At 38.8% G+C, this 27,509-nt stretch overlaps 11 non-coding genes across 11 annotated transcripts; all 11 read left to right on the top strand.

Moving 5' to 3' along the window:
* The first annotated feature begins 655 nt into the window (after positions 1-655).
* Positions 656-737, top strand: TRNAS-GCU (transfer RNA serine (anticodon GCU)). Its single transcript has one exon. It is a non-coding gene; the product is annotated as a tRNA-Ser (tRNA).
* Positions 738-3,302: 2,565 nt separating this feature from the next.
* TRNAS-GCU (transfer RNA serine (anticodon GCU)) lies at positions 3,303-3,384 on the top strand. Its single transcript has one exon. It is a non-coding gene; the product is annotated as a tRNA-Ser (tRNA).
* A 2,565-nt stretch (positions 3,385-5,949) lies between these two features.
* TRNAS-GCU (transfer RNA serine (anticodon GCU)) lies at positions 5,950-6,031 on the top strand. The gene has a single exon. It is a non-coding gene; the product is annotated as a tRNA-Ser (tRNA).
* A 2,565-nt stretch (positions 6,032-8,596) lies between these two features.
* TRNAS-GCU (transfer RNA serine (anticodon GCU)) lies at positions 8,597-8,678 on the top strand. The gene has a single exon. It is a non-coding gene; the product is annotated as a tRNA-Ser (tRNA).
* A 2,564-nt stretch (positions 8,679-11,242) lies between these two features.
* Positions 11,243-11,324, top strand: TRNAS-GCU (transfer RNA serine (anticodon GCU)). Its single transcript has one exon. It is a non-coding gene; the product is annotated as a tRNA-Ser (tRNA).
* Positions 11,325-13,889: 2,565 nt separating this feature from the next.
* Positions 13,890-13,971, top strand: TRNAS-GCU (transfer RNA serine (anticodon GCU)). The gene has a single exon. It is a non-coding gene; the product is annotated as a tRNA-Ser (tRNA).
* Positions 13,972-16,536: 2,565 nt separating this feature from the next.
* On the top strand, positions 16,537-16,618 carry TRNAS-GCU (transfer RNA serine (anticodon GCU)). Its single transcript has one exon. It is a non-coding gene; the product is annotated as a tRNA-Ser (tRNA).
* Positions 16,619-19,182: 2,564 nt separating this feature from the next.
* TRNAS-GCU (transfer RNA serine (anticodon GCU)) lies at positions 19,183-19,264 on the top strand. The gene has a single exon. It is a non-coding gene; the product is annotated as a tRNA-Ser (tRNA).
* A 2,564-nt stretch (positions 19,265-21,828) lies between these two features.
* TRNAS-GCU (transfer RNA serine (anticodon GCU)) lies at positions 21,829-21,910 on the top strand. Its single transcript has one exon. It is a non-coding gene; the product is annotated as a tRNA-Ser (tRNA).
* Positions 21,911-24,475: 2,565 nt separating this feature from the next.
* On the top strand, positions 24,476-24,557 carry TRNAS-GCU (transfer RNA serine (anticodon GCU)). The gene has a single exon. It is a non-coding gene; the product is annotated as a tRNA-Ser (tRNA).
* A 2,563-nt stretch (positions 24,558-27,120) lies between these two features.
* On the top strand, positions 27,121-27,202 carry TRNAS-GCU (transfer RNA serine (anticodon GCU)). Its single transcript has one exon. It is a non-coding gene; the product is annotated as a tRNA-Ser (tRNA).
* Positions 27,203-27,509: the final 307 nt, after the last annotated feature.

Below are 27,509 nucleotides of genomic sequence, written 5' to 3'. Positions count from 1 at the left end.
CAAGATATTACTTCAATGTGGTGTAATTACGACTGCCTCAGTTTTATGCGTTACGTGAGCAGTCGGACAGCAATTTATTTAGCGCAAAAATATTTCTTGTTGATGCACGTACGTTTTTAAACTGAAGTGTCAAAGCTGTAGCGGCAATACTCCCAGTTTAGGCGGTTTTATAAACTAAGTTTTACTTTCTCCTACTTAAAACGTTTTGCAGAACAATGCACATTGAATGGGAAGGCAGTTTTCCTTATTTGTGTACTATTTGCTGCCTAATGTTGACATGTAAGCACCCCAACAATGAATGGCACCTAGAGACTCGAAAGCACGATACCAGTAAAATATTTGTATGAAATTGCACTTTAAATCCACGTACAACTGAAATAAAGCAATCTTAGCTCATTTGAGGGTAGTGTGACAGTAGATCACATATGGATAGAACACGTTTGGAATGTGTAATTTTCATGATTCCATTACATATATTATATAAATTCAAGCTGAAGTAGGGAAGGACAACAAGGTCATTTAGAGCAAAGCTGAAGACAACAAGTTGCCATAACAATCTGTAAATATATGCTCTTTATTATGTGTGGACAGCTATCACCTCATAGAACACATTTCGGCTACTATATTTTTTCCTCCTGAAAACTGACCTTTACACGACAAGGTGGCCGAGTGGTTAAGGCGATGGACTGCTAATCCATTGTGCTCTGCATGCGTGGGTTCAAATCCCTCCCTTGTCGGTTTATTATTGTGTGTTTACTTTTTAATATGCGGTATGTCTGGTTTAACCCTATTTTATGTGAAAGTTAAATTACGTATCCCATGGTATTTCCGACAGTACAATGCCTCGGTTTGGAAACACCGCTCAGGTGAGCACTGTGCTTAGGCATTACTGTAAACAGCGCCGGCCGGGTTCTGTGCATGAATCACAAATTCTTTCCTCAGGCGGAGGGTTGTTAAGTTGGGGGACGTAGAAGTTTGCAATATATTGTGTAATGAAACTGCATAGAAAATGTGTTAATGTAGAAATAATGCACGCGTTTGAAATGTGCCCACGGGGAGTGGCTACCAATGTATACGAAGACTAATGAAAGTTATTAATGCTGAATTAATTATGTACTGATGTTTTGAACTTGTATTAACATATCAAAATTGGAGTTATGTATTAGGAGTTTGTACATTAAGCACTAGGCCTTAGTTTAGCGAGGGTCTGGGCCTACATGCCGGGTCTCATATTAAACTGTGTTTTTCTAACGTGCAATGTGCTGTTTTCCTGAAGGACACGAAACTGTACTTTTCCAGAAGCTAGAGATGTGTGTAGCTGTAGTAAATTCTTTCTCATGGGACCCGACTTGCTCAAGGAGACATTCTTGCTGAATGCAACAGTGTAATTCGTAACAGGTGCCAGGTTGCCTGGAGTAGGAGAAAACAATGGAACTACTGACTGGTGCGTAAAGTGTAACTTTTCTTACCTGACATTCCAACCGATGAAGACGTCAATAACATGGGCCAATCAACGACATGTGAACTATGGTTTGTGGAAAATTCTGGTGAAATGCGTGAATAATTATTGGACAGAGATAACGATGCAAAAATTATTATCCAACGAGGAATTAGGAGTAAATTAGACAGTTTTGATTTAACCATATGACCTGAGCAGAAATCAGCTATTTATTGGACATTCCACTCCAACCCATTCTTTGCCATTCTACTGAGCCATTTAGGCCATTTCCTTTGAGACTTTGCCGTTTGTTCGTCCTGATACTCTAAACCACCCTTTACTTATTCCTTACCTGATACTCATATCTCCTCTATATGAGGGGAGTTCTTGTTCCTCAGCTATGCAATACAGAGGCTTTGCCCTGTCCTATCTTTGCTGATGGTGAAAACGACTGATGCCCTGAGGACAAAGACTGACGCTGTTTGCTGATCCGTTGAATGGGTAACTATCTGATGAAAATTGTAATTGTCGGCTTGCCTTTTCTTTCTCGGTACCAACTGCTCTTTGATAGAGGCCATAGTTAGATGTTTTCCAAATTTGTGTTTGCTAAATTGTTTTGCATGAAGCCCAACATGCTGATTCTAATTTGAGGTTGGTTAAGGTGTTCACTAAAATCTGACGCAAATAGACAAATTGCTGAGTTCTTGCTTTTTTGAATCATGCACTACTGAGACTTTGCTAAGTTGGTTCTTATTAATGATGTGTTAATACTGAGTGAATATTCTCCATGCATTGATTAATTGCATTTCTAATTGCAAATCTGAAGAGTTACTAATGAGATGAATTGCCGATGAGATTAACAGAAATGACTTTAGATTGTAACCAATAGGGAAATAAGTATCCTAACACTTAACTAAATTGGTGTTTTTATTCATGACTGAAAGGTCATGGTGTGTTCACTTTATTGACTCTCATTAAAGGTTATTGATTAGCATGATGATTAGTTATTGCGATTGTTGTTGAGATATTGATCCATTGATTTGTGATGCCAAAAGACATCTCGTACTGGGAAGTCCCCGAATGTAGTCCAAAAGGTTCATCGACCTAGGGGTGTCTCCTTGTAAGTTTACTTATCAATGCCGTGATGCGCTATCACTAATAAAAAGTCATCTGATCTGTTGCTGCTGAGTCATCGTCAACGAAAACCACCAAGATATTACTTCAATGTGGTGTAATTACGACTGCCTCAGTTTTATGCGTTACGTGAGCAGTCGGACAGCAATTTATTTAGCGCAAAAATATTTCTTGTTGATGCACGTACGTTTTTAAACTGAAGTGTCAAAGCTGTAGCGGCAATACTCCCAGTTTAGTCGGTTTTATAAACTAAGTTTTACTTTCTCCTACTTAAAACGTTTTGCAGAACAATGCACATTAAATGGGAAGGCAGTTTTCCTTATTTGTGTACTATTTGCTGCCTAATGTTGACATGTAAGCACCCCAACAATGAATGACACCTAGAGACTCGAATGCACCATACCAGTAAAATATTTGTATGAAATTGCACTTTAAATCCACGTACAACTGAAATAAAGCAATCTTAGCTCATTTGAGGGTAGTGTGACAGTAGATCACATATGGATAGAACACGTTTGGAATGTGTAATTTTCATGATTCCATTACATATATCATATAAGTTCAAGCTGATGTAGGGAAGGACAACAAGGTCATTTAGAGCAAAGCTGAAGACAACAAGTTGCCATAACAATCTGTAAATATATGCTCTTTATTATGTGTGGACAACTATCACCTTATAGAACACATTTCGGCTACTATATTTTTTCCTCCTGAAAACTGACCTTTACACGACAAGGTGGCCGAGTGGTTAAGGCAATGGACTGCTAATCCATTGTGCTCTGCATGCGTGGGTTCGAATCTCACGCTTGTCGGTTTATTATTGTGTGTTTACTTTTTAATATGTGGTATGTCTGGTTTAACCCTATTTTATGTGAAAGTTAAATTACGTATCCCATGGTATTTCCGACAGTACAATGCCTCGGTTTGGAAACACCGCTCAGGTGAGCACTGTGCTTAGGCATTACTGTAAACAGCGCCGGCCGGGTTCTGTGCATGAATCACAAATTCTTTCCTCAGGCGGAGGGTTGTTAAGTTGGGGGACGTAAAAGTTTGCAATATATTGTGTAATGAAACTGCATAGAAAATGTGTTAATGTAGAAATAATGCACGCGTTTAAAATGTGCCCACGGGGAGTGGCTACCAATGTATACGAAGACTAATGAAAGTTATTAATGCTGAATTAATTATGTACTGATGTTTTGAACTTGTATTAACATATCAAAATTGGAGTTATGTATTAGGAGTTTGTACATTAAGCACTAGGCCTTAGTTTAGCGAGGGTCTGGGCCTACATGCCTGGTCTCATATTAAACTGTGTTTTTCTAACGTGCAATGTGCTGTTTTCCTGAAGGACACGAAACTGTACTTTTCCAGAAGCTAGAGATGTGTGTAGCTGTAGTAAATTCTTTCTCATGGGACCCGACTTGCTCAAGGAGACATTCTTGCTGAATGCAACAGTGTAATTCGTAACAGGTGCAAGGTTGCCTGGAGTAGGAGAAAACAATGGAACTACTGACTGGTGCGTAAAGTGTAACTTTTCTTACCTGACATTCCAACCGATGAAGACGTCAATAACATGGGCCAATCAACGACATGTGAACTATGGTTTGTGGAAAATTCTGGTGAAATGCGTGAATAATTATTGGACAGAGATAACGATGCACAAATTATTATCCAACGAGGAATTAGGAGTAAATTAGACAGTTTTGATTTAACCATATGACCTGAGCAGAAATCAGCTATTTATTGGACATTCCACTCCAACCCATTCTTTGCCATTCTACTGAGCCATTTAGGCCATTTCCTTTGAGACTTTGCCGTTTGTTCGTCCTGATACTCTAAACCACCCTTTACTTATTCCTTACCTGATACTCATATCTCCTCTATATGAGGGGAGTTCTTGTTCCTCAGCTATGCAATACAGAGGCTTTGCCCTGTCCTTTCTTTGCTGATGGTGAAAACGACTGATGGCCTGAGGACAAAGACTGACGCTGTTTGCTGATCCGTTGGATGGGTAACTATCTGATGAAAATTGTAATTGTCGGCTGGCCTTTTCTTTCTCGGTACCAACTGCTCTTTGATAGAGGCCATAGTTAGATGTTTTCCAAATTTGTGTTTGCTAAATTGTTTTGCATGAAGCCCAACATGCTGATGCTAATCTGAGGTTGGTTAAGGTGTTCACTAAAATCTGACGCAAATAGACAAATTGCTGAGTTCTTGCTTTTTTGAATCATGCACTACTGAGACTTTGCTAAGTTGGTTCTTATTAATGATGTGTTAATACTGAGTGAATATTCTCCATGCATTGATTAATTGAATTTCTAATTGCAAATCTGAAGAGTTACTAATGAGATGAATTGCCGATGAGATTAACAGAAATGACTTTAGATTGTAACCAATAGGGAAATAAGTATCCTAACACTTAACTAAATTGGTGTTTTTATTCATGACTGAAAGGTCATGGTGTGTTCACTTTATTGACTCTCATTAAAGGTTATTGATTAGCATGATGATTAGTTATTGCGATTGTTGTTGAGATATTGATCCATTGATTTGTGATGCCAAAAGACATCTCGTACTGCGAAGTCCCCGAACGTAGTCCAAAAGGTTCATCGACCTAGGCGTGTCTCCTTGTAAGTTTACTTATCAAGGCCGTGATGCGCTATCACTAATAAAAAGTCATCTGATCTGTTGCTGCTGAGTCATCGTCAACGAAAACCACCAAGATATTACTTCAATTTGGTGTAATTACGACTGCCTCAGTTTTATGCGTTACGTGAGCAGTCGGACAGCAATTTATTTAGCGCAAAAATATTTCTTTTTGATGCACGTACGTTTTTAAACTGAAGTGTGAAAGCTGTAGCGGCAATACTCCCAGTTTAGGCGGTTTTATAAACTAAGTTTTACTTTCTCCTGCTTAAAACGTTTTGCAGAACAATGCACATTAAATGGGAAGGCAGTTTTCCTTATTTGTGTACTATTTGCTGCCTAATGTTGACATGTAAGCACCCCAACAATGAATGGCACCTAGAGACTCGAAAGCACCATACCAGTAAAATATTTGTATGAAATTGCACTTTAAATCCACGTACAACTGAAATAAAGCAATCTTAGCTCATTTGAGGGTAGTGTGACAGTAGATCACATATGGATAGAACACGTTTGGAATGTGTAATTTTCATGATTCCATTACATATATCATATAAATTCAAGCTGAAGTAGGGAAGGACAACAAGGTCATTTAGAGCAAAGCTGAAGGCAACAAGTTGCCATAACAATCTGTAAATATATGCTCTTTATTATGTGTGGACAACTATCACCTCATAGAACACATTTCGGCTACTATATTTTTTCCTCCTGAAAACTGACCTTTACACGACAAGGTGGCCGAGTGGTTAAGGCGATGGACTGCTAGTCCATTGTGCTCTGCATGCGTGGGTTCGAATCCCACCCTTGTCGGTTTATTATTGTGTGTTTACTTTTTAATATGCGGTATGTCTGGTTTAACCCTATTTTATGTGAAAGTTAAATTACGTATCCCATGGTATTTCCGACAGTACAATGCCTCGGTTTGGAAACACCGCTCAGGTGAGCACTGTGCTTAGGCATTACTGTAAACAGCGCCGGCCGGGTTCTGTGCATGAATCACAAATTCTTTCCTCAGGCGGAGGGTTGTTAAGTTGGGGGACGTAGAAGTTTGCAATATATTGTGTAATGAAACTGCATAGAAAATGTGTTAATGTAGAAATAATGCACGCGTTTAAAATGTGCCCACGGGGAGTGGCTACCAATGTATACGAAGACTAATGAAAGTTATTAATGCTGAATTAATTATGTACTGATGTTTTGAACTTGTATTAACATATCAAAATTGGAGTTATGTATTAGGAGTTTGTACATTAAGCACTAGGCCTTAGTTTAGCGAGGGTCTGGGCCTACATGCCTGGTCTCATATTAAACTGTGTTTTTCTAACGTGCAATGTGCTGTTTTCCTGAAGGACACGAAACTGTACTTTTCCAGAAGCTAGAGATGTGTGTAGCTGTAGTAAATTCTTTCTCATGGGACCCGACTTGCTCAAGGAGACATTCTTGCTGAATGCAACAGTGTAATTCGTAACAGGTGCAAGGTTGCCTGGAGTAGGAGAAAACAATGGAACTATTGACTGGTGCGTAAAGTGTAACTTTTCTTACCTGACATTCCAACCGATGAAGACGTCAATAACATGGGCCAATCAACGACATGTGAACTATGGTTTGTGGAAAATTCTGGTGAAATGCGTGAATAATTATTGGACAGAGATAACGATGCACAAATTATTATCCAACGAGGAATTAGGAGTAAATTAGACAGTTTTGATTTAACCATATGACCTGAGCAGAAATCAGCTATTTATTGTACATTCTACTCCAACCCATTCTTTGCCATTCTACTGAGCCATTTAGGCCATTTCCTTTGAGACTTTGCCGTTTGTTCGTCCTGATACTCTAAACCACCCTTTACTTATTCCTTACCTGATACTCATATCTCCTCTATATGAGGGGAGTTCTTGTTCCTCAGCTATGCAATACAGAGGCTTTGCCCTGTCCTATCTTTGCTGATGGTGAAAACGACTGATGGCCTGAGGACAAAGACTTACGCTGCTTGCTGATCCGTTGGATGGGTAACTATCTGATGAAAATTGTAATTGTCGGCTTGCCTTTTCTTTCTCGGTACCAACTGCTCTTTGACAGAGGCCATAGTTAGATGTTTTCCAAATTTGTGTTTGCTAAATTGTTTTGCATGAAGCCCAACATGCTGATGCTAATTTGAGGTTAGTTAAGGTGTTCACTAAAATCTGACGCAAATAGACAAATTACTGAGTTCTTGCTTTTTTGAATCATGCACTACTGAGACTTTGCTAAGTTGGTTCTTATTAATGATGTGTTAATACTGAGTGAATATTCTCCATGCATTGATTAATTGCATTTCTAATTGCAAATCTGAAGAGTTACTAATCAGATGAATTGCCGATGAGATTAACAGAAATGACTTTAGATTGTAACCAATAGGGAAATAAGTATCCTAACACTTAACTAAATTGGTGTTTTTATTCATGACTGAAAGGTCATGGTGTGTTCACTTTATTGACTCTCATTAAAGGTTATTGATTAGCATGATGATTAGTTATTGCGATTGTTGTTGAGATATTGATCCATTGATTTGTGATGCCAAAAGACATCTCGTACTGGGAAGTCCCCGAACGTAGTCAAAAAGGTTCATCGACCTAGGCGTGTCTCCTTGTAAGTTTACTTATCAAGGCCGTGATGCGCTATCACTAATAAAAAGTCATCTGATCTGTTGCTGCTGAGTCATCGTCAACGAAAACCACCAAGATATTACTTCAATGTGGTGTAATTACGACTGCCTCAGTTTTATGCGTTACGTGAGCAGTCGGACAGCAATTTATTTAGCGCAAAAATATTTCTTGTTGATGCTCGTACGTTTTTAAACTGAAGTGTCAAAGCTGTAGCGGCAATACTCCCAGTTTAGGCGGTTTTATAAACTAAGTTTTACTTTCTTCTACTTAAAACGTTTTGCAGAACAATGCACATTAAATGGGAAGGCAGTTTTCCTTATTTGTGTACTATTTGCTGCCTAATGTTGACATGTAAGCAACCCAACAATGAATGACACCTAGAGACTTGAAAGCACCATACCAGTAAAATATTTGTATGAAATTGCACTTTAAATCCACGTACAACTGAAATAAAGCAATCTTAGCTCATTTGAGGGTAGTGTGACAGTAGATCACATATGGATAGAACACGTTTGGAATGTGTAATTTTCATGATTCCATTACATATATCATATAAATTCAAGCTGAGGTAGGGAAGGACAACAAGGTCATTTAGAGCAAAGCTGAAGACAACAAGTTGCCATAACAATCTGTAAATATATGCTCTTTATTATGTGTGGACAACTATCACCTCATAGAACACATTTCGGCTACTATATTTTTTCCTCCTGAAAACTGACCTTTACACGACAAGGTGGCCGAGTGGTTAAGGCGATGGACTGCTAATCTATTGTGCTCTGCATGCGTGGGTTCGAGTCTCACCCTTGTCGGTTTATTATTGAGTGTTTACTTTTTAATATGTGGTATGTCTGGTTTAACCCTATTTTATGTGAAAGTTAAATTACGTATCCCATGGTATTTCCGACAGTACAATGCCTCGGTTTGGAAACACCGCTCAGGTGAGCACTGTGCTTAGGCATTACTGTAAACAGCGCCGGCCGGGTTCTGTGCATGAATCACAAATTCTTTCCTCAGGCGGAGGGTTGTTAAGTCGGGGGACGTAAAAGTTTGCAATATATTGTGTAATGAAACTGCATAGAAAATGTGTTAATGTAGAAATAATGCACACGTTTAAAATGTGCCCACGGGGAGTGGCTATCAATGTATACGAAGGCTAATGAAAGTTATTAATGCTGAATTAATTATGTACTGATGTTTTGAACTTGTATTAACATATCAAAATTGGAGTTATGTATTAGGAGTTTGTACATTAAGCACTAGGCCTTAGTTTAGCGAGGGTCTGGGCCTACGTGGCTGGTCTCATATTAAACTGTGTTTTTCTAACGTGCAATGTGCAGTTTTCCTGAAGGACACGAAACTGTACTTTTCCAGAAGCTAGAGATGTGTGTAGCTGTAGTAAATTCTTTCTCATGGGACCCGACTTGCTCAAGGAGACATTCTTGCTGAATGCAACAGTGTAATTCGTAACAGGTGCAAGGTTGCCTGGAGTAGGAGAAAACAATGGAACTACTGACTGGTGCTTAAAGTGTAACTTTTCTTACCTGACATTCCAACCGATGAAGACGTCAATAACATGGGCCAATCAACGACATGTGAACTATGGTTTGTGGAAAATTCTGGTGAAATGCGTGAATAATTATTGGACAGAGATAACGATGCAGAAATTATTATCCAACGAGGAATTAGGAGTAAATTAGACAGTTTTGATTTAACCATATGACCTGAGCAGAAATCAGCTATTTATTGGACATTCCACTCCAACCCATTCTTTGCCATTCTACTGAGCCATTTAGGCCATTTCCTTTGAGACTTTGCCGTTTGTTCGTCCTGATACTCTAAACCACCCTTTACTTATTCCTTACCTGATACTCATATCTCCTCTATATGAGGGGAGTTCTTGTTCCTCAGCTATGCAATACAGAGGCTTTGCCCTGTCCTTTCTTTGCTGATGGTGAAAACGACTGATGGCCTGAGGACAAAGACTGACGCTGTTTGCTGATCCGTTGGATGGGTAACTATCTGATGAAAATTGTAATTGTCGGCTGGCCTTTTCTTTCTCGGTACCAACTGCTCTTTGATAGAGGCCATAGTTAGATGTTTTCCAAATTTGTGTTTGCTAAATTGTTTTGCATGAAGCCCAACATGCTGATGCTAATCTGAGGTTGGTTAAGGTGTTCACTAAAATCTGACGCAAATAGACAAATTGCTGAGTTCTTGCTTTTTTGAATCATGCACTACTGAGACTTTGCTAAGTTGGTTCTTATTAAGGATGTGTTAATACTGAGTGAATATTCTCCATGCATTGATTAATTGTATTTCTAATTGCAAACCTGAAGAGTTACTAATGAGATGAATTGCCGATGAGATTAACAGAAATGACTTTAGATTGTAACCAATAGGGAAATAAGTATCCTAACACTTAACTAAATTGGTGTTTTTATTCATGACTGAAAGGTCATGGTGTGTTCACTTTATTGACTCTCATTAAAGGTTATTGATTAGCATGATGATTAGTTATTGCGATTGTTGTTGAGATATTGATCCATTGATTTGTGATGCCAAAAGACATCTCGTACTGCGAAGTCCCCGAATGTAGTCCAAAAGGTTCATCGACCTAGGCGTGTCTCCTTGTAAGTTTACTTATCAAGGCCGTGATGCGCTATCACTAATAAAAAGTCATCTGATCTGTTGCTGCTGAGTCATCGTCAACGAAAACCACCAAGATATTAATTCAATGTGGTGTAATTACGACTGCCTCAGTTTTATGCGTTACGTGAGCAGTCGGACAGCAATTTATTTAGCGCAAAAATATTTCTTGTTGATGCACGTACGTTTTTAAACTGAAGTGTCAAAGCTGAAGCGGCAATACTCCCAGTTTAGGCGGTTTTATAAACTAAGTTTTACTTTCTCCTACTTAAAACGTTTTGCAGAACAATGCACATTAAATGGGAAGGCAGTTTTCCTTATTTGTGTACTATTTGCTGCCTAATGTTGATATGTATGCACCCCAACAATGAATGACACCTAGAGACTCGAATGCACCATACCAGTAAAATATTTGTATGAAATTGCACTTTAAATCCACGTACAACTGAAATAAAGCAATCTTAGCTCATTTGAGGGTAGTGTGACAGTAGATCACATATGGATAGAACACGTTTGGAATGTGTAATTTTCATGATTCCATTACATATATCATATAAATTCAAGCTGAGGTAGGGAAGGACAACAAGGTCATTTAGAGCAAAGCTGAAGACAACAAGTTGCCATAACAACTGTAAATATATGCTCTTTATTATGTGTGGACAACTATCACCTCATAGAACACATTTCGGCTACTATATTTTTTCCTCCTGAAAACTGACCTTTACACGACAAGGTGGCCGAGTGGTTAAGGCGATGGACTGCTAATCCATTGTGCTCTGCATGCGTGGGTTCGAGTCTCACCCTTGTCGGTTTATTATTGAGTGTTTACTTTTTAATATGTGGTATGTCTGGTTTAACCCTATTTTATGTGAAAGTTAAATTACGTATCCCATGGTATTTCCGACAGTACAATGCCTCGGTTTGGAAACACCGCTCAGGTGAGCACTGTGCTTAGGCATTACTGTAAACAGCGCCGGCCGGGTTCTGTGCATGAATCACAAATTCTTTCCTCAGGCGGAGGGTTGTTAAGTCGGGGGACGTAAAAGTTTGCAATATATTGTGTAATGAAACTGCATAGAAAATCTGTTAATGTAGAAATAATGCACATGTTTAAAATGTGCCCACGGGGAGTGGCTATCAATGTATACGAAGACTAATGAAAGTTATTAATGCTGAATTAATTATGTACTGATGTTTTGAACTTGTATTAACATATCAAAATTGGAGTTATGTATTAGGAGTTTGTACATTAAGCACTAGGCCTTAGTTTAGCGAGGGTCTGGGCCTACGTGGCTGGTCTCATATTAAACTGTGTTTTTCTAACGTGCAATGTGCTGTTTTCCTGAAGGACACGAAACTGTACTTTTCCAGAAGCTAGAGATGTGTGTAGCTGTAGTAAATTCTTTCTCATGGGACCCGACTTGCTCAAGGAGACATTCTTGCTGAATGCAACAGTGTAATTCGTAACAGGTGCAAGGTTGCCTGGAGTAGGAGAAAACAATGGAACTACTGACTGGTGCGTAAAGTGTAACTTTTCTTACCTGACATTCCAACCGATGAAGACGTCAATAACATGGGCCAATCAACGACATGTGAACTATGGTTTGTGGAAAATTCTGGTGAAATGCGTGAATAATTATTGGACAGAGATAACGATGCAGAAATTATTATCCAACGAGGAATTAGGAGTAAATTAGACAGTTTTGATTTAACCATATGACCTGAGCAGAAATCAGCTATTTATTGGACATTCCACTCCAACCCATTCTTTGCCATTCTACTGAGCCATTTAGGCCATTTCCTTTGAGACTTTGCCGTTTGTTCGTCCTGATACTCTAAACCACCCTTTACTTATTCCTTACCTGATACTCATATCTCCTCTATATGAGGGGAGTTCTTGTTCCTCAGCTATGCAATACAGAGGCTTTGCCCTGTCCTTTCTTTGCTGATGGTGAAAACGACTGATGGCCTGAGGACAAAGACTGACGCTGTTTGCTGATCCGTTGGATGGGTAACTATCTGATGAAAATTGTAATTGTCGGCTGGCCTTTTCTTTCTCGGTACCAACTGCTCTTTGATAGAGGCCATAGTTAGATGTTTTCCAAATTTGTGTTTGCTAAATTGTTTTGCATGAAGCCCAACATGCTGATGCTAATCTGAGGTTGGTTAAGGTGTTCACTAAAATCTGACGCAAATAGACAAATTGCTGAGTTCTTGCTTTTTTGAATCATGCACTACTGAGACTTTGCTAAGTTGGTTCTTATTAAGGATGTGTTAATACTGAGTGAATATTCTCCATGCATTGATTAATTGTATTTCTAATTGCAAACCTGAAGAGTTACTAATGAGATGAATTGCCGATGAGATTAACAGAAATGACTTTAGATTGTAACCAATAGGGAAATAAGTATCCTAACACTTAACTAAATTGGTGTTTTTATTCATGACTGAAAGGTCATGGTGTGTTCACTTTATTGACTCTCATTAAAGGTTATTGATTAGCATGATGATTAGTTATTGCGATTGTTGTTGAGATATTGATCCATTGATTTGTGATGCCAAAAGACATCTCGTACTGCGAAGTCCCCGAATGTAGTCCAAAAGGTTCATCGACCTAGGCGTGTCTCCTTGTAAGTTTACTTATCAAGGCCGTGATGCGCTATCACTAATAAAAAGTCATCTGATCTGTTGCTGCTGAGTCATCGTCAACGAAAACCACCAAGATATTAATTCAATGTGGTGTAATTACGACTGCCTCAGTTTTATGCGTTACGTGAGCAGTCGGACAGCAATTTATTTAGCGCAAAAATATTTCTTGTTGATGCACGTACGTTTTTAAACTGAAGTGTCAAAGCTGAAGCGGCAATACTCCCAGTTTAGGCGGTTTTATAAACTAAGTTTTACTTTCTCCTACTTAAAACGTTTTGCAGAACAATGCACATTAAATGGGAAGGCAGTTTTCCTTATTTGTGTACTATTTGCTGCCTAATGTTGATATGTAAGCACCCCAACAATGAATGACACCTAGAGACTCGAATGCACCATACCAGTAAAATATTTGTATGAAATTGCACTTTAAATCCACGTACAACTGAAATAAAGCAATCTTAGCTCATTTGAGGGTAGTGTGACAGTAGATCACATATGGATAGAACACGTTTGGAATGTGTAATTTTCATGATTCCATTACATATATCATATAAATTCAAGCTGAGGTAGGGAAGGACAACAAGGTCATTTAGAGCAAAGCTGAAGACAACAAGTTGCCATAACAATCTGTAAATATATGCTCTTTATTATGTGTGGACAACTATCACCTCATAGAACACATTTCGGCTACTATATTTTTTCCTCCTGAAAACTGACCTTTACACGACAAGGTGGCCGAGTGGTTAAGGCGATGGACTGCTAATCCATTGTGCTCTGCATGCGTGGGTTCGAGTCTCACCCTTGTCGGTTTATTATTGAGTGTTTACTTTTTAATATGTGGTATGTCTGGTTTAACCCTATTTTATGTGAAAGTTAAATTACGTATCCCATGGTATTTCCGACAGTACAATGCCTCGGTTTGGAAACACCGCTCAGGTGAGCACTGTGCTTAGGCATTACTGTAAACAGCGCCGGCCTGGTTCTGTGCATGAATCACAAATTCTTTCCTCAGGCGGAGGGTTGTTAAGTCGGGGGACGTAAAAGTTTGCAATATATTGTGTAATGAAACTGCATAGAAAATGTGTTAATGTAGAAATAATGCACACGTTTAAAATGTGCCCACGGGGAGTGGTTACCAATGTATACGAAGACTAATGAAAGTTATTAATGCTGAATTAATTATGTACTGATGTTTTGAACTTGTATTAACATATCAAAATTGGAGTTATGTATTAGGAGTTTGTACATTAAGCACTAGGCCTTAGTTTAGCGAGGGTCTGGGCCTACGTGGCTGGTCTCATATTAAACTGTGTTTTTCTAACGTGCAATGTGCTGTTTTCCTGAAGGACACGAAACTGTACTTTTCCAGAAGCTAGAGATGTGTGTAGCTGTAGTAAATTCTTTCTCATGGGACCCGACTTGCTCAAGGAGACATTCTTGCTGAATGCAACAGTGTAATTCGTAACAGGTGCAAGGTTGCCTGGAGTAGGAGAAAACAATGGAACTACTGACTGGTGCGTAAAGTGTAACTTTTCTTACCTGACATTCCAACCGATGAAGACGTCAATAACATGGGCCAATCAACGACATGTGAACTATGGTTTGTGGAAAATTCTGGTGAAATGCGTGAATAATTATTGGACAGAGATAACGATGCAGAAATTATTATCCAACGAGGAATTAGGAGTAAATTAGACAGTTTTGATTTAACCATATGACCTGAGCAGAAATCAGCTATTTATTGGACATTCCACTCCAACCCATTCTTTGCCATTCTACTGAGCCATTTAGGCCATTTCCTTTGAGACTTTGCCGTTTGTTCGTCCTGATACTCTAAACCACCCTTTACTTATTCCTTACCTGATACTCATATCTCCTCTATATGAGGGGAGTTCTTGTTCCTCAGCTATGCAATATAGAGGCTTTGCCCTGTCCTTTCTTTGCTGATGGTGAAAACGACTGATGGCCTGAGGACAAAGACTGACGCTGTTTGCTGATCCGTTGGATGGGTAACTATCTGATGAAAATTGTAATTGTCGGCTGGCCTTTTCTTTCTCGGTACCAACTGCTCTTTGATAGAGGCCATAGTTAGATGTTTTCCAAATTTGTGTTTGCTAAATTGTTTTGCATGAAGCCCAACATGCTGATGCTAATCTGAGGTTGGTTAAGGTGTTCACTAAAATCTGACGCAAATAGACAAATTGCTGAGTTCTTGCTTTTTTTAATCATGCACTACTGAGACTTTGCTAAGTTGGTTCTTATTAAGGATGTGTTAATACTGAGTGAATATTCTCCATGCATTGATTAATTGTATTTCTAATTGCAAACCTGAAGAGTTACTAATGAGATGAATTGCCGATGAGATTAACAGAAATGACTTTAGATTGTAACCAATAGGGAAATAAGTATCCTAACACTTAACTAAATTGGTGTTTTTATTCATGACTGAAAGGTCATGGTGTGTTCACTTTATTGACTCTCATTAAAGGTTATTGATTAGCATGATGATTAGTTATTGCGATTGTTGTTGAGATATTGATCCATTGATTTGTGATGCCAAAAGACATCTCGTACTGCGAAGTCCCCGAACGTAGTCCAAAAGGTTCATCGACCTAGGCGTGTCTCCTTGTAAGTTTACTTATCAAGGCCGTGATGCGCTATCACTAATAAAAAGTCATCTGATCTGTTGCTGCTGAGTCATCGTCAACGAAAACCACCAAGATATTACTTCAATGTGGTGTAATTACGACTGCCTCAGTTTTATGCGTTACGTGAGCAGTCGGACAGCAATTTATTTAGCGCAAAAATATTTCTAGTTGATGCATGTAAGTTTTTAAACTGAAGTGTCAAAGCTGTAGCGGCAATACTCCCAGTTTAGGCGGTTTTATAAACTAAGTTTTACTTTCTCCTGCTTAAAACGTTTTGCAGAACAATGCACATTAAATGGGAAGGCAGTTTTCCTTATTTGTGTACTATTTGCTGCCTAATGTTGACATGTAAGCACCCCAACAATGAATGGCACCTAGAGACTCGAAAGCACCATACCAGTAAAATATTTGTATGAAATTGCACTTTAAATCCACGTACAACTGAAATAAAGCAATCTTAGCTCATTTGAGGGTAGTGTGACAGTAGATCACATATGGATAGAACACGTTTGGAACGTGTAATTTTCATGATTCCATTACATATATCATATAAATTCAAGCTGAAGTAGGGAAGGACAACAAGGTCATTTAGAGCAAAGCTGAAGACAACAAGTTGCCATAACAATCTGTAAATATATGCTCTTTATTATGTGTGGACAACTATCACCTCATAGAACACATTTCGGCTACTATATTTTTTCCTCCTGAAAACTGACCTTTACACGACAAGGTGGCCGAGTGGTTAAGGCGATGGACTGCTAATCCATTGTGCTCTGCATGCGTGGGTTCGAATCCCACCCTTGTCGGTTTATTATTGTGTGTTTACTTTTTAATATGCGGTATGTCTGGTTTAACCCTATTTTATGTGAAAGTTAAATTACGTATCCCATGGTATTTCCGACAGTACAATGCCTCGGTTTGGAAACACCGCTCAGGTGAGCACTGTGCTTAGGCATTACTGTAAACAGCGCCGGCCGGGTTCTGTGCATGAATCACAAATTCTTTCCTCAGGCGGAGGGTTGTTAAGTTGGGGGACGTAGAAGTTTGCAATATATTGTGTAATGAAACTGCATAGAAAATGTGTTAATGTAGAAATAATGCACGCGTTTAAAATGTGCCCACGGGGAGTGGCTACCAATGTATACGAAGACTAATGAAAGTTATTAATGCTGAATTAATTATGTACTGATGTTTTGAACTTGTATTAACATATCAAAATTGGAGTTATGTATTAGGAGTTTGTACATTAAGCACTAGGCCTTAGTTTAGCGAGGGTCTGGGCCTACATGCCTGGTCTCATATTAAACTGTGTTTTTCTAACGTGCAATGTGCTGTTTTCCTGAAGGACACGAAACTGTACTTTTCCAGAAGCTAGAGATGTGTGTAGCTGTAGTAAATTCTTTCTCATGGGACCCGACTTGCTCAAGGAGACATTCTTGCTGAATGCAACAGTGTAATTCGTAACAGGTGCAAGGTTGCCTGGAGTAGGAGAAAACAATGGAACTACTGACTGGTGCGTAAAGTGTAACTTTTCTTACCTGACATTCCAACCGATGAAGACGTCAATAACATGGGCCAATCAACGACATGTGAACTATGGTTTGTGGAAAATTCTGGTGAAATGCGTGAATAATTATTGGACAGAGATAACGACGCACAAATTATTATCCACCGAGGAATTAGGAGTAAATTAGACCATTTGGATTTAACCATATGACCTGAGCAGAAATCAGCTATTTATTGGACATTCCACTCCAACCCATTCTTTGCCATTCTACTGAGCCATTTAGGCCATTTCCTTTGAGACTTTGCCGTTTGTTCGTCCTGATACTCTAAACCACCCTTTACTTATTCCTTACCTGATACTCATACCTCCTCTATATGAGGGGAGTTCTTGTTCCTCAGCTATGCAATACAGAGGCTTTGCCCTGTCCTATCTTTGCTGATGTGAAAACGACTGATGCCCTGAGGACAAAGACTGACGCTGTTTGCTGATCCGTTGGATGGGTAACTATCTGATGAAAATTGTAATTGTCGGCTGGCCTTTTCTTTCTCGGTACCAACTGCTCTTTGATAGAGGCCATAGTTAGATGTTTTCCAAATTTGTGTTTGCTAAATTGTTTTGCATGAAGCCCAACATGCTGATTCTAATTTGAGGTTGGTTAAGGTGTTCACTAAAATCTGACGCAAATAGACAAATTGCTGAGTTCTTGCTTTTTTGAATCATGCACTACTGAGACTTTGCTAAGTTGGTTCTTATTAATGATGTGTTAATACTGAGTGAATATTCTCCATGCATTGATTAATTGCATTTCTAATTGCAAATCTGAAGAGTTACTAATGAGATGAATTGCCGATGAGATTAACAGAAATGACTTTAGATTGTAACCAATATGGAAATAAGTATCCTAACACTTCACTAAATTGGTGTTTTTATTCATGACTGAAAGGTCATGGTGTGTTCACTTTATTGACTCTCAGTAAAGGTTATTGATTAGCATGATGATTAGTTATTGCGATTGTTGTTGAGATATTGATCCATTGATTTGTGATGCCAAAAGACATCTCGTACTGGGAAGTCCCCGAATGTAGTCCAAAAGGTTCATCGACCTAGGCGTGTCTCCTTGTAAGTTTACTTATCAAGGCCGTGATGCGCTATCACTAATAAAAAGTCATCTGATCTGTTGCTGCTGAGTCATCGTCAACGAAAACCACCAAGATATTACTTCAATGTGGTGTAATTACGACTGCCTCAGTTTTATGCGTTACGTGAGCAGTCGGACAGCAATTTATTTAGCGCAAAAATATTTCTTGTTGATGCACGTACGTTTTTAAACTGAAGTGTCAAAGCTGTAGCGGCAATACTCCCAGTTTAGGCGGTTTTATAAACTAAGTTTTACTTTCTCCTACTTAAAACGTTTTGCAGAACAATGCACATTAAATGGGAAGGCAGTTTTCCTTATTTGTGTACTATTTGCTGCCTAATGTTGATATGTAAGCACCCCAACAATGAATGACACCTAGAGACTCGAATGCACCATACCAGTAAAATATTTGTATGAAATTGCACTTTAAATCCACGTACAACTGAAATAAAGCAATATTAGCTCATTTGAGGGTAGTGTGACAGTAGATCACATATGGATAGAACACGTTTGGAATGTGTAATTTTCATGATTCCATTACATATATCATATAAATTCAAGCTGAGGTAGGGAAGGACAACAAGGTCATTTAGAGCAAAGCTTAAGACAACAAGTTGCCATAACAATCTGTAAATATATGCTCTTTATTATGTGTGGACAACTATCACCTCATAGAACACATTTCGGCTACTATATTTTTTCCTCCTGAAAACTGACCTTTAAATGACAAGGTGGCTGAGTGGTTAAGGCGATGGACTGCTAATCCATTGGGCTCTGCATGCGTGGGTTCGAATCCCACCCTTGTTGGTTTATTATTGTGTGTTTACTTTTTAATATGCGGTATGTCTGGTTTAACCCTATTTTATGTGAAAGTTAAATTACGTATCCCATGGTATTTCCGACAGTACAATGCCTCGGTTTGGAAACACCGCTCAGGTGAGCACTGTGCTTAGGCATTACTGTAAACAGCGCCGGCCGGGTTCTGTGCATGAATCACAAATTCTTTCCTCAGGCGGAGGGTTGTTAAGTTGGGGGACGTAGAAGTTTGCAATATATTGTGTAATGAAACTGCATAGAAAATGTGTTAATGTAGAAATAATGCACACATTTAAAATGTGCCCACGGGGAGTGGCTACCAATGTATACGAAGACTAATGAAAGTTATTAATGCTGAATTAATTATGTACTGATGTTTTGAACTTGTATTAACATATCAAAATTGGAGTTATGTATTAGGAGTTTGTACATTAAGCACTAGGCCTTAGTTTAGCGAGGGTCTGGGCCTACATGCCTGGTCTCATATTAAACTGTGTTTTTCTAACGTGCAATGTGCTGTTTTCCTGAAGGACACGAAACTGTACTTTTCCAGAAGCTAGAGATGTGTGTAGCTGTAGTAAATTCTTTCTCATGGGACCCGACTTGCTCAAGGAGACATTCTTGCTGAATGCAACAGTGTAATTCGTAACAGGTGCAAGGTTGCCTGGAGTAGGAGAAAACAATGGAACTACTGACTGGTGCGTAAAGTGTAACTTTTCTTACCTGACATTCCAACCGATGAAGACGTCAATAACATGGGCCAATCAACGACATGTGAACTATGGTTTGTGGAAAATTCTGGTGAAATGCGTGAATAATTATTGGACAGAGATAACGATGCACAAATTATTATCCAACGAGGAATTAGGAGTAAATTAGACCATTTTGATTTAACCATATGACCTGAGCAGAAATCAGCTATTTATTGGACATTCCACTCCAACCCATTCTTTGCCATTCTACTGAGCCATTTAGGCCATTTCCTTTGAGACTTTGCCGTTTGTTCGTCCTGATACTCTAAACCACCCTTTACTTATTCCTTACCTGATACTCATATCTCCTCTATATGAGGGGAGTTCTTGTTCCTCAGCTATGCAATACAGAGGCTTTGCCCTGTCCTATCTTTGCTGATGTTGAAAACGACTGATGCCCTGAGGACAAAGACTGACGCTGTTTGCTGATCCGTTGGATGGGTAACTATCTGATGAAAATTGTAATTGTCGGCTTGCCTTTTCTTTCTCGGTACCAACTGCTCTTTGATAGAGGCCATAGTTAGATGTTTTCCAAATTTGTGTTTGCTAAATTGTTTTGCATGAAGCCCAACATGCTGATGCTAATTTGAGGTTAGTTAAGGTGTTCACTAAAATCTGACGCAAATAGACAAATTACTGAGTTCTTGCTTTTTTGAATCATGCACTACTGATACTTTGCTAAGTTGGTTCTTATTAATGATGTGTTAATACTGAGTGAATATTCTCCATGCATTGATTAATTGCATTTCTAATTGCAAATCTGAAGAGTTACTAATGAGATGAATTGCCGATGAGATTAACAGAAATGACTTTAGATTGTAACTAATAGGGAAATAAGTATCCTAACACTTAACTAAATTGGTGTTTTTATTCATGACTGAAAGGTCATGGTGTGTTCACTTTATTGACTCTCATTAAAGGTTATTGATTAGCATGATGATTAGTTATTGCGATTGTTGTTGAGATATTGATCCATTGATTTGTGATGCCAAAAGACATCTCGTACTGGGAAGTCCCCGAACGTAGTCCAAAAGGTTCATCGACCTAGGCGTGTCTCCTTGTAAGTTTACTTATCAAGGCCGTGATGCGCTATCACTAATAAAAAGTCATCTGATCTGTTGCTGCTGATTCATCGTCAACGAAAACCACCAAGATATTACTTCAATGTGGTGTAATTACGACTGCCTCAGTTTTATGCGTTACGTGAGCAGTCGGACAGCAATTTATTTAGCGCAAAAATATTTCTTGGTGATGCACGTACGTTTTTAAACTGAAGTGTCAAAGCTGTAGCGGCAATACTCCCAGTTTAGGCGGTTTTATAAACTAAGTTTTACTTTCTCCTACTTAAAACGTTTTGCAGAACAATGCACATTAAATGGGAAGGCAGTTTTCCTTATTTGTGTACTATTTGCTGCCTAATGTTGACATGTAAGCACCCCAACAATGAATGACACCTAGAGACTCGAATGCACCATACCAGTAAAATATTTGTATGAAATTGCACTTTAAATCCACGTACAACTGAAATAAAGCAATCTTAGCTCATTTGAGGGTAGTGTGACAGTAGATCACATATGGATAGAACACGTTTGGAATGTGTAATTTTCATGATTCCAGTACATATATCATATATATTCAAGCTGAGGTAGGGAAGGACAACAAGGTCATTTAGAGCAAAGCTGAAGACAACAAGTTGCCATAACAATCTAGAATATATGCTCTTTATTATGTGTGGACAACTATCACCTCATAGAACACATTTCGGCTACTATATTTTTTCCTCCTGAAAACTGACCTTTACACGACAAGGTGGCTGAGTGGTTAAGGCGATGGACTGCTATTCCATTGTGCTCTGCATGCGTGGGTTCGAATCTCACCCTTGTCGGTTTATTATTGTGTGTTTACTTTTTAATATGCAGTATGTCAGGTTTAACCCTATTTTATGTGGAAGTTAAATTACGTATCCCATGGTATTTCCGACAGTACAATGCCTCGGTTTGGAAACACCGCTCAGGTGAGCACTGTGCTTAGGCATTACTGTAAACAGCGCCGGCCGGGTTCTGTGCATGAATCACAAATTTCTTTCCTCAGGCGGAGGGTTGTTAAGTTGGGGGACGTAAAAGTTTGCAATATATTGTGTAATGAAACTGCATAGAAAATGTGTTAATGTAGAAATAATGCATGCGTTTAAAATGTGCCCACGGGGAGTGGCTACCAATGTAGACGAAGACTAATGAAAGTTATTAATGCTGAATTAATTATGTACTGATGTTTTGAACTTGTATTAACATATCAAAATTGGAGTTATGTATTAGGAGTTTGTACATTAAGCACTAGGCCTTAGTTTAGCGAGGGTCTGGGCCTACATGCCTGGTCTCATATTAAACTGTGTTTTTCTAATGTGCAATGTGCTGTTTTCCTGAAGGACACGAAACTGTACTTTTCCAGAAGCTAGAGATGTGTGTAGCTGTAGTAAATTCTTTCTCATGGGACCCGACTTGCTCAAGGAGACATTCTTGCTGAATGCAACAGTGTAATTCGTAACAGGTGCAAGGTTGCCCGGAGTAGGAGAAAACAATGGAACTACTGACTGGTGCGTAAAGTGTAACTTTTCTTACCTGACATTCCAACCGATGAAGACGTCAATAACATGGGCCAATCAACGACATGTGAACTATGGTTTGTGGAAAATTCTGGTGAAATGCGTGAATAATTATTGGACAGAGATAACGATGCACAAATTATGATCCAACGAGGAATTAGGAGTAAATTAGACAGTTTTGATTTAACCATATGACCTGAGCAGAAATCAGCTATTTATTGGACATTCCACTCCAGCCCATTCTTTGCCATTCTACTGAGCCATTTAGGCCATTTCCTTTGAGACTTTGCCGTTTGTTCGTCCTGATACTCTAAACCACCCTTTACTTATTCCTTACCTGATACTCATATCTCCTCTATATGAGGGGAGTTCTTGTTCCTCAGCTATGCAATACAGAGGCTTTGCCCTGTCCTTTCTTTGCTGATGGTGAAAACGACTGATGGCCTGAGGACAAAGACTGACGCTGTTTGCTGATCCGTTGGATGGGTAACTATCTGATGAAAATTGTAATTGTCGGCTCTCCTTTTCTTTCTCGGTACCAACTGCTCTTTGATAGAGGCCATAGTTAGATGTTTTCCAAATTTGTGTTTGCTAAATTGTTTTGCATGAAGCCCAACATGCTGATGCTAATTTGAGGTTGGTTAAGGTGTTCACTAAAATCTGACGCAAATAGACAAATTGCTGAGTTCTTGCTTTTTTGAATCATGCACTACTGAGACTTTGCTAAGTTGGTTCTTATTAATGATGTGTTAATACTGAGTGAATATTCTCCATGCATTGATTAATTGTATTTCTAATTGCAAATCTGAAGAGTTACTAATGAGATGAATTGCCGATGAGATTAACAGAAATGACTTTAGATTGTAACCAATAGGGAAATAAGTATCATAACACTTAACTAAATTGGTGTTTTTATTCATGACTGAAAGGTCATGGTGTGTTCACTTTATTGACTCTCATTAAAGGTTATTGATTAGCATGATGATTAGTTATTGCGATTGTTGTTGCGATATTGATCCATTGATTTGTGATGCCAAAAGACATCTCGTACTGGGAAGTCCCCGAACGTAGTCCAAAAGGTTCATCGACCTAGGCGTGTCTCCTTGTAAGTTTACTTATCAAGGCCGTGATGCGCTATCACTAATAAAAAGTCATCTGATCTGTTGCTGCTGAGTCATCGTCAACGAAAACCACCAAGATATTACTTCAATGTGGTGTAATTACGACTGCCTCAGTTTTATGCGTTACGTGAGCAGTCGGACAGCAATTTATTTAGCGCAAAAATATTTCTTGTTGATGCACGTACGTTTTTAAACTGAAGTGTCAAAGCTGTAGCGGCAATACTCCCAGTTTAGGCGGTTTTATAAACTAAGTTTTACTTTCTCCTACTTAAAACGTTTTGCAGAACAATGCACATTAAATGGGAAGGCAGTTTTCCTTATTTGTGTACTATTTGCTGCCTAATGTTGACATGTAAGCACCCCAACAATGAATGACACCTAGAGACTGGAAAGCACCATACCAGTAAAATATTTGTATGAAATTGCACTTTAAATCCACGTAAAACTGAAATAAAGCAATCTTAGCTCATTTGAGGGTAGTGTGACAGTAGATCACATATGGATAGAACACGTTTGGAATGTGTAATTTTCATGATTCCATTACATATATCATATAAATTCAAGCTGAAGCAGGGAAGGACAACAAGGTCATTTAGAGCAAAGCTGAAGACAACAAGTTGCCATAACAATCTGTAAATATATGCTCTTTATTATGTGTGGACAACTATCACCTCATAGAACACATTTCGGCTACTATATTTTTTCTCCTGAAATCTGACATTTACACGACAAGGTGGCTGAGTGGTTAAGGCGATGGACTGCTAATCCATTGTGCTCTGCATGCGTGGGTTCAAATCCCACCCTTGTCGGCTTATTATTGTGTGTTTACTTTTTAATATGCGGTATGTCTGGTTTAACCCTATTTTATGTGAAAGTTAAATTACGTATCCCATGGTATTTCCGACAATACAATGCCTCGGTTTGGAAACACCGCTCAGGTGAGCACTGTGCTTAGGCATTACTGTAAACTGCGCCGGCTGGGTTCTGTGCATGAATCACAAATTCTTTCCTCAGGCGGAGGGTTGTTAAGTTGGGGGACGTAGAAGTTTGCAATATATTGTGTAATGAAACTGCATAGAAAATGTGTTAATGTAGAAATAATGCATGCGTTTAAAATGTGCCCACGGGGAGTGGCTACCAATGTATACGAAGACAAATGAAAGTTATTAATGCTGAATTAATTATGTACTGATGTTTTGAACTTGTATTAACATATCAAAATTGGAGTTATGTGTTAGGAGTTTGTACATTAAGCACTAGGCCTTAGTTTAGCGAGGGTCTGGGCCTACATGCCTGGTCTCATATTAAACTGTGTTTTTCTAACGTGCAATGTGCTGTTTTCCTGAAGGACACGAAACTGTACTTTTCCAGAAGCTAGAGATGTGTGTAGCTGTAGTAAATTCTTTCTCATGGGACCCGACTTGCTCAAGGAGACATTCTTGCTGAATGCAACAGTGTAATTCGTAACAGGTGCAAGGTTGCCTGGAGTAGGAGAAAACAATGGAACTACTGACTGGTGCGTAAAGTGTAACTTTTCTTACCTGACATTCCAACCGATGAAGACGTCAATAACATGGGCCAATCAACGACATGTGAACTATGGTTTGTGGAAAATTCTGGTGAAATGCGTGAATAATTATTGGACAGAGATAACGATGCACAAATTATTATCCAACGAGGAATTAGGAGTAAATTAGACAGTTTTGATTTAACCATATGACCTGAGCAGAAATCAGCTATTTATTGGACATTCCACTCCAACCCATTCTTTGCCATTCTACTGAGCCATTTAGGCCATTTCCTTTGAGACTTTGCCGTTTGTTTGTCCTGATACTCTAAACCACCCTTTACTTATTCCTTACCTGATACTCATATCTCCTCTATATGAGGGGAGTTCTTGTTCCTCAGCTATGCAATACAGAGGCTTTGCCCTGTCCTTTCTTTGCTGATGGTGAAAACGACTGATGGCCTGAGGACAAAGACTGACGCTGTTTGCTGATCCGTTGGATGGGTAACTATCTGATGAAAATTTTAATTGTCGGCTTGCCTTTTCTTTCTCGGTACCAACTGCTCTTTGATAGAAGCCATAGTTAGATGTTTTCCAAATTTGTGTTTGCTAAATTGTTTCGCATGAAGCCCAACATGCTGATGCTAATTTGAGATTAGTTAAGGTGTTCACTAAAATCTGACGCAAATAGTCAAATTACTGAGTTCTTGCTTTTTTGAATCATGCACTACTGAGACTTTGCTAAGTTGGTTCTTATTAATGATGTGTTAATACTGAGTGAATATTCTCCATGCATTGATTAATTGCATTTCTAATTGCAAATCTGAAGAGTTACTAATGAGATGAATTGCCGATGAGATTAACAGAAATGACTTTAGATTGTAACCAATAGGGAAATAAGTATCCTAACACTTAACTAAATTGGTGTTTTTATTCATGACTGAAAAGTCATGGTGTGTTCACTTTATTGACTCTCATTAAAGGTTATTGATTAGCATGATGATTAGTTATTGCGATTGTTGTTGAGATATTGATCCATTGATTTGTGATGCCAAAAGACATCTCGTACTTGGAAGTCCCCGAATGTAGTCCAAAAGGTTCATCGACCTAGGCGTGTCTCCTTGTAAGTTTACTTATCAAGGCCGTGATGCGCTATCACTAATAAAAAGTCATCTGATCTGTTGCTGCTGAGTCATCGTCAACGAAAACCACCAAGATATTACTTCAATGTGGTGTAATTACGACTGCCTCAGTTTTATGCGTTACGTGAGCAGTCGGACAGCAATTTATTTAGCGCAAAAATATTTCTTGTTGATGCACGTACGTTTTTAAACTGAAGTGTCAAAGCTGTAGCGGCAATACTCCCAGTTTAGGCGGTTTTATAAACTAAGTTTTACTTTCTCCTACTTAAAACGTTTTGCAGAACAATGCACATTAAATGGGAAGGCAGTTTTCCTTATTTGTGTACTATTTGCTGCCTAATGTTGACATGTAAGCACCCCAACAATGAATGACACCTAGAGACTCGAAAGCACCATACCAGTAAAATATTTGTATGAAATTGCACTTTAAATCCACGTACAACTGAAATAAAGCAATCTTAGCTCATTTGAGGGTAGTGACAGTAGATCACATATGGATAGAACACGTTTGGAATGTGTAATTTTCATGATTCCATTACATATATCATATAAATTCAAGCTGAAGTAGGGAAGGACAACAAGGTCATTTAGAGCAAAGCTGAAGACAACAAGTTGCCATAACAATCTGTAAATATATGCTCTTTATTATGTGTGGACAACTATCACCTCATAGAACACATTTCGGCTACTATATTTTTTCCTCCTGAAAACTGACCTTTACACGACAAGGTGGCTGAGTGGTTAAGGCGATGGACTGCTAATCCATTGTGCTCTGCATGCGTGGGTTCGAATCACACCCTTGTTGGTTTATTATTGTGTGTTTACTTTTTAATATGCGGTATGTCTGGTTTAACCCTATTTTATGTGAAAGTTAAATTACGTATCCCATGGTATTTCCGACAGTACAATGCCTCGGTTTGGAAACACCGCTCAGGTGAGCACTGTGCTTAGGCATTACTGTAAACAGCGCCAGCCGGGTTCTGTGCATGAATCACAAATTCTTTCCTCAGGCGGAGGGTTGTTAAGTTGGGGGACGTAGAAGTTTGCAATATATTGTGTAATGAAACTGCATAGAAAATGTGTTAATGTAGAAATAATGCACACGTTTAAAA

This window comes from Pleurodeles waltl, chromosome 12 (genome assembly GCF_031143425.1).
Source record: "Pleurodeles waltl isolate 20211129_DDA chromosome 12, aPleWal1.hap1.20221129, whole genome shotgun sequence".
Taxonomy (NCBI): domain Eukaryota; kingdom Metazoa; phylum Chordata; class Amphibia; order Caudata; family Salamandridae; genus Pleurodeles; species Pleurodeles waltl.
The sequence above is the reverse complement of the archived record's forward strand: the minus strand, read 5'-3'. Positions and strand labels throughout refer to the sequence as shown.